General features: G+C 36.5%; 1 protein-coding gene across 3 annotated transcripts in view; it reads left to right on the top strand.

Annotated features, from left to right (window-relative positions):
* The first annotated feature begins 2,935 nt into the window (after nt 1-2,935).
* Nucleotides 2,936-11,863, top strand: part of Pot1 (protection of telomeres 1) — a 103,768-nt gene continuing 94,840 nt past the window's right edge. For all 3 annotated transcript variants that reach the window (XM_004642706.2, XM_023702887.1, XM_023702886.1), the window contains exon 1: nt 2,936-3,008. The gene's annotated coding sequence lies outside the window, so the exon portion shown is untranslated. The remainder of the gene's footprint in view (nt 3,009-11,863) is intronic.

The raw sequence follows: 11,863 nt of genomic DNA, 5'->3' as shown, positions 1-11,863 counted from the left end.
AGCCCCTACAATAGCATTTAAAATATATAAATATGAAATAAAAATACAAGAATGACACCTCAAAGTTAATGTAAAAATTAATTAGAAGTGTTGGATGGCTAAGAAATTGAATTTAATATACATTACAAAATAAGTAGTAAAACACAATTGGAAAATGCTGAAACATGAGAAATTTGCATATTAGTTCTACATTACTTAGAACTACAATGATTTTTTAACTTACACTTACATATTAACTAATAATACCTACTCTTTTTTCTTTGTCACTATTTATTAGTGATCAATTTTACCTTTTTAAAGAATAGGATATCTTTCAACTATAGATTTCATATAAAATAGTTTCACTGTGTCATTACAAGTTGTAACTCGAAATAATCACTACATTGTTAGCCTTGGCATAGCTGTGCTATGCTCCTTCAACAGGTACAGAAAAACAATGGTTTGTGTAGTAGTATGTCTTTGGTGTCTGTTCTAGTTGATCCAATCTGTCCCAATATCTTAAATTGTACTGTGTATTCCTGTTCAATTTTTTTCATTTGTAGAAACTGACTGCTAATGTGAAGGATTGGAAGTTACTTATCTATGTATAGTAAGTTGTCCTGATATAGGTTGTTTTTTCAGAGGTGAACAACATAATACAGGACATTTTATAAGATTATTTTATAATGGTTCTCCCAAAGAATCTATATACAAAGAGTTCAGGAAATCTGCTCACACTAATGACCAAAGAATTCAGCTGAAGGTCTGGGTCCTAATATCCAGCATGATCTCAGCTGAAAACCTAGAGCTCATAACAATGCCTCTCATAAGTCCAACTGGAGGCCTAGAACTCATAATTGTCTCATGCATGCCTGTTTCACTGAGCTTCACTGGAAAATGCCCAAAAGTCAGTGGTGGAAGCCAGAAAGTCTGAGCAAGCATGAGCTGTACTATCAGGCTGAGGGATCTGAACTGGAGCCAGGAAGCACTGCTCAAAGTAAGAACCAGAGTTCTCCTGAAAAGTGCCACAGCCATCCTCAGCAACAGTGAGGTCCCGAGCTCCTAAGTAAATGAGGAAAGCTGAGTTTCCATCAAAAAAGCCAAGGCTACATGCTTCTCCAGGAGACTGAACAGTGCACTATCTTCCCACCCACAGACAGGAAATGATGCTCAAGGTGAGGATCAGAGCTCCCCAAAGCGAACCAAAGCTATTCTCAGCAACAGCAAAGCCCCAAGCTCCTCCTCTAATGAGAACAGCCAAGTTCACCCAGAAAGCTGGCAAGACAAGGTCCTGCAGCAGAGTAGCCCAAGAGAGCCAGAGCTCCCAACAGCTTCTCCACAGTTTCCCTAACAGCCTCTTTCCTTTTTCTTGAGTTTTACCTCCTAGGCTTCCAGCAGCAATACTCAGGTGGGCCTCCCACATCCAGTGCTATGCTAACTCACTTCAGCTGGGTGATACAAGTTGACCACCAATTTGCAATCCACCATATGTGTTTGCATCCTTGAGAAACTCAAGAGTCCATGCTATAATCAAAAGAAAAAGAAGCAGGAGTGTACATTTCCTTTATGTATACCTACTCCCTTCTTACAGAATGTAGACATTATTGGCTAGAGAAACAGAAAAAAAATCTTAAAAGATAGAATTGATAGAGAAAAAAGGAGAAAACTAGCACCATGCAGCAGCAAAATGAAACTGCTTGCCAAAGGATGAGACTAAAATTGTCCTTTTGGCCTAGCCACAAAAAGGCCCTTAGTGTTTTCTCTGGGCTTCAGGGTAGAGTAGTGAGGCTGGGGTGAACTGGAAGGGTGGAAGTTATATGTAAGGAAAGAAACATTTTTCCTGAGTACTTTTTTCGTTCAAATATTTGGCATGTGCATCAGACACTACATAGGATCTCTGACTATAACAGTAAACAATTCTACTCTTAATAAGCTAAGGCTACTTAGAAAAATGTATTATGTTGATGATAGGTAAAGAAATGTTTAAAGTATGTTGAGAGAAGATATTGCTGTTAATGGAGGTGAGATTAAAGTGGTCAGCTTCCAAAGTGTATGAGAAGAGTACCACTTAGGAATAGGATTCCCCTCTTGAAATATTATTTCATATTTCATTACTTGACTCTTACTGGATGAGACCTCAGGAGGAGCAAGAATACGGCCTAATCTCTCAGCATATTTTCCTCCAGTGGGCAGCTCCTGTTGTCACCCATGTTTTATGGAGGGCACAAGAACAACAGGTGAGGAAGAGCCACGGAAGATGGCTAACACTGAGTGCTTCCTATTGGAAAAATAGGTATTTGACAAGTAACTACTTCTGTCTGGAAATGTGCATTTTAAGCAAATACGACCATCCTTAAATATTTGTGTATTTCCTTATCATATTACAGCTTCACACTGAGATGGTTTCGCTTACATCCAGTGATTGGAGACACGCTAAAAAGTAGCAGAAGATTCACATTTAACAATACGGCTTATTAATTATATCAAAATCATAGCCCTGCAAACTTACAAACTTGTCTGAAAATAGCATTATCCATTGGTGAAACTGTGCGAATTGCCAAACTATCAAACATTATTTTTGTAAACATTTCTTTGAAATGCACTTGGGTACTTGCTGCCCAGGGGAAGCAAAAGTTCACCCAAAAGAGCCCTGCCCCACGATCTCCCAGGAAACACGCAGGTCTCTTCTCTCCCTGGGTCTTGGCGCTGCGGGTTGAACGCGCCACTGACAGAGCAGACACTGACGAGGGGCGTGGTCGGGCGGAGCCGCTCCCATTCCGGCGGGACGCGCCCCCCACCGCGCGGCGCGCCGGCCACTCCATCCTTTTCTCCGTAGCATTGCGTTAAGACTCCCAGGCTTCTCAGACGTGGGAACTAAGGCACAGCTGGTTCCGAGGGGGGGGGGGCAACTCCTAATGAGCATGCACGCATGCGCAGAGCCCGTTCGCGCGCGTGCCTGTGACGTCACGCGCTCCCGTGACGTCACACACGCGCGCCTGTCTGTGCTCTTTGTACTTTTCCGGGTTCGGGTGAGTATTTAATTGGGTTTAGAATTGAGGGCGTTGGTTGAAGGTGCTTCGGGGTTGGGCGTAGTAAGGAACTTGACTTCGTTTATGTCGACATTCGGTGTAGTTGTCGCTCAGAGACGCTACCTAGGTCTCTCTGTCAGGAAACTGCGGCGTTCACCCTGTGCCCGGCGTTGTGGGCGAATTAGGTGTCGCTGAATCCCGGTCCCCGCCGTCGGGGACCTCAGGGCCCGGGGAGGAGGGTGCGGACGGGGACCTGGCCGCGCCGGGCCTGTGGGTGCGCCGACGGCGGACGGAGCGAGCAGCCGCGCGGACTTAGTCTAGAAGACCGTCGGGGACGAGAGCCCTTGTAATGTCTGCTGGTTGGCTGGCTTGGCGCATTCATTCATACCTGATACTTGTTTTCTGGCTTTTTCCTGCATCTCCTGTTCTCTATTTCTTTTGCTCTCACATCTAGGCTATTACAATATGTAACTTGCCTCTATTTTCTAGTTTTAGTAAGATGACCTCAACGTCTTAGTAACATAGCTTCTTGAAAGTTGCTTTCAAAACGTTTCTTAGGTAAATATTCCTACACAAGAACTTCTTCTGTTGCTAGGTAACTAGAAAGACTAGGTTGGAACACTTGGAGTTTCAATTATAAGGCAGATCCCCTTTAAAACTTGTAATTGAAGGGGCCAGTGAGATAGCTCCGTGGACTAAGCGCCTGCAGGGACTGGGGTTCAAAACACGGCACCACATGTTGTGCGGGCATTGAGCCCACAGAGACAGAGTGGTGGCGCATGCCTGTAATCCCAGCGCTGGGGAGGCTGAAGACAGGAGGATCACAAGGAGTCAAAGCTGCATGGTGAAAACTTGTGCTATGTACCAAATGCATAAACACAGCACCAAAAGCTTGTAATTGAGAAACGGTGAGAAGTAGTACATGGGAAACAGACTGGCCACTGTAATATTATACAACTGTTAAAAACTAGCTAAGGGGGCCTGCCCCTTAGCTCAGTTCTTTAAGTGGCTGCTTCCACAAAGCAGTCAGGCTCAGGTGGCTGCGGTTTGATCCCCACAACTCAAGCCAGCCAAACCTGCCCTGAAGGCATTCGGAGCAAAAACAAAACAAACAAACAAAAAACTAGCTAATACTAGACATCATTTTGGGTACTATGGCTACAGCAGTAGCAAAACCTAACTGATATTTAAATAGAGTTTATATTTTAGGGAGTTAGAAAACATGTAATAAGTAATTTCAAAACAATAGGTGCAAATGTGGTCTTAAGAAAAAGCAAGTTAAATTGGTAGAGCATGGAGATGGTCTAAATAAATTTTCTGAGAAAATTTAATAGAACTATGTCAAGTAACAAATATAAACAAAGTTTATGTCAGTGCAAGATCTTTTTTTTTTTTTTATTTCCAATGGTTAATCTTGCACATACTAAAAACGTGGTAACTCTTAAATGAAATCTATGGGTGATTCCATAGATTTAGTAAGTGAAAGGCACAATTTCAAACTTTGTGAGATCATACTAGAGAAGCCTTCATTCTGTATCTAAAACAGCATGAATAAATATAACATATAGCATCTATAATTTCAGTTAGTCGAGGTTTATTTCCTTGGGGCAATGTTTTTTTCTTTTCAAATATATGTATATATATATTTTTTTCTAAAATATTCCATATATATTATATATATATGGGTTATGTATAGACTGTTGCACAAATCACACCTAAATCCAGAAAAGACCATGACCAGAATCACCCTACCCACTTCTAGTCACTTTTTCTGAGCATGACTCATCTTTTTGAAATTTATACACATTCAATTTTATTTTATTTTATTTTATTAAAAAAAATTTTTTTTGGTGGAGCTGGGGATTGAACTCAGGCTCTGGCGCTTGCCAGGCAAGCACTTATCCTACTGAGCCATCTCCCCAGCCCCCACATTCAATTTTATAGTCTTGTCTAATGGCTGTTTTCACTGAACATCCTAATGAGAGTTAAACAATAGTAATATTTTAGTTTATTCTGTTTCATGGCTATGTAGTATTCCATTGTGTGAATATATTCATTCAATTTTGTGTTTTTGCTGTAATGTATATACTTGTACATGGTTTGGGTAAATATATGCATTTTCTTTAAGCATACATGTATATACTGAGTAGTGGAATTACTGTGTTGTAGGGTGTACATCTGTTCATTTTTAGTAAGGTATTGACATTTTCCCCAAGTATTTCTATCAGTTTACATTTCCATGAGTAGTGTGTGAGAAGTTTGGTTATTTCACATTGCCATCAGCACTTTATATTTTCATTTACAGAATTTATTTTACTTCATGTATGTGTCTATATATATATATATATATAATTTAATAACAATGATAAAAAAACTTGGACAAGGATATAAGATGATTTTCTTAATCTGATAAAGAATATCTTCAAAAATTCTAAGGTAAATGTCATATTTAATGATAAAATGCTCAACCTTTAACTTGAGATCAATGTATAGCGATAATACATGTTTTTACCACTTATACTCAGCATTTATGACAAGTCATTATCCTACATTAAGGAAAGACAAAAACATTAAAAAATATGCAAAGCAAAAGGCATTGCTAGCACTGTTATTACTGACATATGACATTACTGTACGTGTGAAATAGCTCATCTATGGAAGAATAAAAGATTTAGTAAGCACATATAGTGAAGTTTCTGTAGTCAGTAAACAAAAACAAATTTTTTCTTTATATACCAGCAACAGCCAAATGGGATTTTGATTGCTGTTATATTAAATCTATAGATCATCAATGGGAAATTTGACATTAATCATGTTTCTGATCCATTAGCTCTGCCTAACACCCCATTATTTTGTTCTGTAATATTTCTTAATAATGTTTAAAGACTTCAGTTTGTGGATCTTGCATGTTTTGTTACTTAAATCAGAGTTTTTCATGCTTTTTGATCCAATTTAATGGTTTAGGACCTAATTCCTAATTGTTTATTGCCAGAATATAGAAATATAGTTCATTTTTGTATGTTGATCATATGCCCTGCATTCTTCATTTTGTTATTTCTAGTAAATCTTACAGATCCTTTGGATTTTTTGCATAGACCATTATGTCATGTAAGAGTAGTGTAGTCTTTCTTACCAAAAAGCCTTTTATTTAATTTGCATTATTTACTATACTGGTTAAGATTTTTCCTGAATAGCAGAAGTCAAATTATATATTCTTTTTCTTCTTCCAAACTAAGGGCAAAAGCACTTGGTATTTTATCAATACCATGGGTGTAAGCCATAGGTTTTTATAATAATTGACCTCTATCAGATTGAGGAAATTCCTCTTCTTAATTTTTTTATTTTATTTTTTTTCTTAATTTTTTAGACTTTATTATGATTGCATATTGGACTTTGCTACTACGTCTCTTATTAATAATTATAGTTTTTCTTAGCTTATTAATATATAGTTAATTGATTTTTTCATGGTAAAGCAATTTTATATTTTGGAGATAGACTACTTAATCCTGGTGTATTGTCCTTTTTGTGTATTTTTAGTTTTGATGTGCTAATCATTATATATGTTTAGATCTATATGAATGGTGTTTGTCTCACACTTTCTTATAATGATTCTGTTTTGTTTGTTTGTACTTTTTTTTTTTTTTTTTTTTTTGGTCCTGGGACTCAAACTCAGGACCTTGCACTTGCCAGGCAGGTGCAGTGCCACTGAGCTATAGCCCCGGCTGCTCTTGTAATGATTTTGAGGAGTATTGGTATTATGCTAATGCTGTTCTCATGAGATCAGTTATTGTTACCTGTCTTCTACTTTGGCACAGTCTGGAGAATTGTTTTTTCTTTTTTAAATTGGTATGGAGTTGGCCAGTAAAGCCTGATTTCTATGGATCTTTTTATAGGGAAGCTTTAAACACTAAGTCCTATGTCTTTAATTAACATAGGGCTATCAAGGCCATTTTGTTTTTGGAAACTTTAGTAGTTTGTGCTTTTAAAGGAAATTGTTTTTTTCTGTTTCCAACATATTTCAGTGTATTTATATAAAGTTACTTATTTCTTTAAAATTCATAATGTTGGATCTCTAGTGGTGTCTCTTCTAATTTTCAGCCTGGGATTTTGTGCCTACTGTCATATTTTTTCCTGGTCATTTCTAGCAAGAAGTCTATTTTTTTTTATATTTATAGATTTTTTTTCTTTCTTTTTTTCAATTTTCTGTAATACTTTCTTCTCTGTTAATGTATTGGTAGCACCATTCAGTATACTGTCAACTGCTAGTATTGTTTCAATGGATGTTCCCATTGGTTGAGTCTTTTTCTTACCTATCATTTGTCTGAATTGTATTTATGTTTTCCTCTACTTCCAGAATATAGCTTTAAAAAAAATAATATATTTTAAACTCTTTTCTGTTAGTACTCTTGTCCTGTCCTGTAATTACCAGGATGAAGGGTAAACAGTGTTGAGCATCAAATCCATGACCTTATACCCATGAGGCAAGTTATCTACAGCTGAGTTTCATCTTTATTCCTTCTATTGATTTTATTTTTTCCTCCTTTATGTGCTTGCTCTTCCTGTTGCTTAGCAGTCTTGCTAGGTGCTAGCCATTAAGAATTTTACAAATCAAATATTGGATTTGTCCACCTTTCAATATTATTGATGTTTGGAGGTGGATTTAATCTTGTTATAGTCACATTTGATTATCTGTTAATGTGCGTTCAAAGTAGCCTTTATTATGAGGCTAATTTTCCTTCCTCATTTCAGGAATATCTTTTTGAGGATTCTATTTTGTGCTCTGTAAGGAAATCTTTCTAGCCTAGCTGTTAGAATAAGAATAATTTGCAGTCTTATGTGCACCTCAGGATTATGCTGTGCACCTACCTCTTCTTAGTTGGCCTTTCTCTTTCCCAGAATACTTTTTGCCCACACATTTAGAGAAGAACACTCCACAGCCTGGAGCATACTCCTCTAAAGTATTCTGAGCCCTCATCATGTAGTCTTTCCCATTCAGCCCTCTGTTCTCACAGTTCTAGGCATTGTGACAACCTTGAACTCTAAACTTCTTAATTCAGGAAGGACATGTGTCTGCCTGGATTTAGTCACCATTTTCTACTTCCTACAAACTGTCTGAAAAGTAAGCTAGCAGTATCAGTTTTAATTATTTTTCAAAGAAGTCATTTTCTTTTGTTTACTGTTTGAAAACTGTAGGTTCATGTTTTTTTTTTCCTTGATTTTTTGTTTAAGTGCTGGGCAGTAAACCCAGTTACTCCTACAAAAGCAAAAGTTCTGTAGGTCACTTACAAGTTTAAGTGTTAAAGAGATTACAGCAAATAGTTGCTTTGTTTTGTATTTGAGAAACAATTTTTTTTTTTTTTTTAAGTATTTGGTACAGGGTTTCACTACACAGCTCCAATTCTAGTGATACTCCTGTTTTCAGCCTCCCCAGCGCTAGGATTATAGGCATGCACCACCACGACCATTCTTGGTGGCTGACTCAGCAGGTCACATGGCATGTGGTGCCCAGATAGAACCCCAGTCTCTATGCTTGCCTAAGCAGATGCTTAGTCCGCTGAGCTATTTCATGGGCCCGAGAAACAATAATGTTTTCTTGCTCATTTATACTTATTTTGAAGTGCTAAATTAAAGAAATAATAAAAGGATTACAGTAGAGTTCTGAGTCATACAGTGAAGACTGCTGATTTTGAAGAAATCTTATTTGCATCATAACTAGATACAGGAAAATCTAACAAGGGAATTTCTTGGAATAATGTTTGAAAACTAGTATGAATGAGACTTCTCTCAGGTGTTATAATTAGATCTCATGATGTGGCCCTGAGGTGATCTTTGGAGAATGAGGATAATGAAGACTTGACTCTAAAATGTAAAATATCTTAATGAGCTTCTACATAGAACTAGACCAAATTCCCTGACACTTTCAAAGAGTTGGCCAAGATGTGCCATCTAAAAGGACTGATTATCACCTCAAGTGTTAGATTTGTCTCCTATCCTCCTCACAAATACTTAAATTAAGAGTTAGTTGTTAAATGTTTTTAATGAGTCAGTTATGGTAAATACCTTCCTTATCTTCACTAATTTTTTAATTATTACTTGCTTAAATGGGATCTCCTTATTTGGCTAAATTTTATTGAAGTTTGGTTGATTTATTTCAAAATAAAATCTTTGGTTTGTGTTTTTGGATTATGTTAAAAGGAATAAGTTCTTTTTTGTATTTGTAGTTCTGATATTTTCACCATAAATTGATGCATATTAGAAGAAGCCCTAGTATATTAGTGTGCACTATGAGTGTTTATAGACCTAATTTTGAGGCCTTTGTATAGAACTAATTGCCAATTCAATTTGACAATAAAATTGTTAATAAAATTTCTTAGTAGCCTAATTATTTTATTTAGACAAATGTGATCTTCTTTCCCAGCACCTGTGTACTGAAATACAAATGAGCAAAGTATGGGTTGTTAAAGATCCTGAAGAGAGAAAATAACTGAGAAAGAATAAACAATGTAAAAGTCATCTAGAATGATAACTGTATTAAAGTTTACCATGAGTAAACATGAAAGTTTTTGTTGTGATCTCTTAGGCACTTCTACATTAGTAATGTATCTACTCAGTTCATTTGATTATTGCAGTGGAAAAAAAAAAAAAAAACAGAAGGAGGTTACTGTGCACTGTTAAATATGATATTTACATGTGTTTATGTCATGGGTGTTCTAAACTTGTTAAAATTTCAATTTTAATGTGTAGTAGTCTGTATATTATTTTTTTTAGTCAGGTATTATTAGAGAGCTAGACATGGTTGTGCAAGCCTGTAATTCCTGCACTTGGGAAGCTGAGTCAGGAGGATCCTTGCAAGTTCAAGATTAGTCTGGGCTATAAAGGGAGCTCAAGGAAGCCTGAACTGCATAGTAAGACCTTGTCTAAAAAGACCAAAAAATAAATAAATAACTTAAGTAGTGGATAAATAACTTGCATAACATTGCTCTGAAGAAGAAAGGCAAATTGCCAGTAACACATAAAAAGATGTTTAGTATGGTTAATCCTTACACACTAATCAAAGCAACAGTGGAATTCTCCTTCATACCCTAATTCTACACTAATCAAAAACACCTCAAAGAGCTATATTTATGAAGTGAAGAAATTGGAACTTTCATACTTTGCTCATGGAAATATGATAAAGTGCAGCCACAGTGGAAAATGCAGTGGTGTTTCCTCAAAAAGACAAACACAGTTAGAGAAGCTGTATTTGGAGAAGTCTTTAAAGGACCTTTTCATACTTGATGCCAGTCGAAAGGTTTTAGGTACTTGAATTCAGCAAAATAACCCAGTGTAGTCCAGCAGTCCATGATAGTAGTGAGTTATCACCACAACTGGCAATTGTCTGAAGTTGTTGACTTGAGCTTTTACAGCTCAGCCTACTAATACAGCTTTACTTTTTATACCTCATGGTTATACTTTTCTGCTGGATGGTTAAGACCAAGTTAAAGCAAGACCTATCTAACTAAAAATGTTACTTTTGCTGTCTGACGAGATTAGTCAAATCCCCTCAGGATTTACCCTGGAACCATGTACAACACTTTGTGGGTCTTTTGTCACCATGTACAGCACCTTGTGGATCTTTTGTCAGTGTCAGCCATCTGGATGAGTCACAGCCATTGCTTGACCAATTTGTTCTCTGTGAAAGCCTGAGAGAATTTTTACTCTCTAGGCGACTCTCCTTAGGCACACTCTACATCGTCAATCACTTTCCTCTGTGGCCCCGTCATTTCCTTGATCAGAAAATTTGGGACACCACTTAAGTTACACTATGTCACAGCACATGTTCTCTTGTGTCCTGAGTTCTCACTGACCTTGAAGGACTAGGGCCAAAATATTAGCTATCTTTTTATCCCATCTGTCTCTCTAATTTTTGGTCTGCAAACTTTAGTTTTAAACCATCCAGAAGAGAAGCTTAATGATACTATTATCCTGCAACAGAGGCAGTTAAGCTTAACATCACTACCTGTCTGAATATCAAATGCCTTAGGCATAAAATGGAGCTGCTATTCTCCAACAACCATGGATATTCTAAAGTTTAAATCCCTATAGAATGTTAAAGAATAATTACACATTTTTACACAAAAATTTAGAAATCAAACCATATGTAACATTGTAGCAGGATAATTCTATGACATTTTGTTTTTCTTGTCTCTCCTTTTATTTTTTTTAACAAAGAGAATATAGCAATAATTGATATGATGTTAAAAGCAGTATGCATTTAGAAGACCAAAATGACAGGTATTTTAAGCCTGTATTTAGTATTACACATTGCTGTCTCTGCAATGTATTTGCTAAATTCACAGACATTAGCATATAGAATTAGTTTGAGAATTCTGCCCATTAACTGCTATTTTCAAAAATCCATTGCCTTAACCATCTTATTTATATAAATAATGTATGATTTTGCTCCTACCAGATTTCCTAACTTGTCTTCTTTCTCTCCCTTTGTTTAATCCTTAAGTTCTCTCTTTCCATTTAACTGTGTTATAGACCTTTCAATTTTATTTCTTCTTTTGAGTTCTTACACTAGGAGACAATACGATATTTACCCATGTATGTCTGGTTTATTTCAGTTATGAGTATAGCTTCAAGTTGTACCCATTTACCTGCGAAGGCTTCGAGTTTATTTTTCTTTTTTTATATTTTAATAATTTTATTGAGAAAGAAGTAGCAGTGAGATAGTTTCAAAACAGGTTAGTAGTACAGTTACAATAATTAATACATTGAATATTGTTGTCTTTGTAGTAGTTGTTCCTAGTACAAGATGCAGACATGATATCTGAACACTATTGGTTTAAAACCTCATTGAACTAAGAGCA

The sequence above is a fragment of the Octodon degus genome, unplaced genomic scaffold (genome assembly GCF_000260255.1).
Source record: "Octodon degus isolate 3935 unplaced genomic scaffold, OctDeg1.0 scaffold00160, whole genome shotgun sequence".
Lineage (NCBI taxonomy): Eukaryota > Metazoa > Chordata > Mammalia > Rodentia > Octodontidae > Octodon > Octodon degus.
The sequence above is the reverse complement of the archived record's forward strand: the minus strand, read 5'-3'. Positions and strand labels throughout refer to the sequence as shown.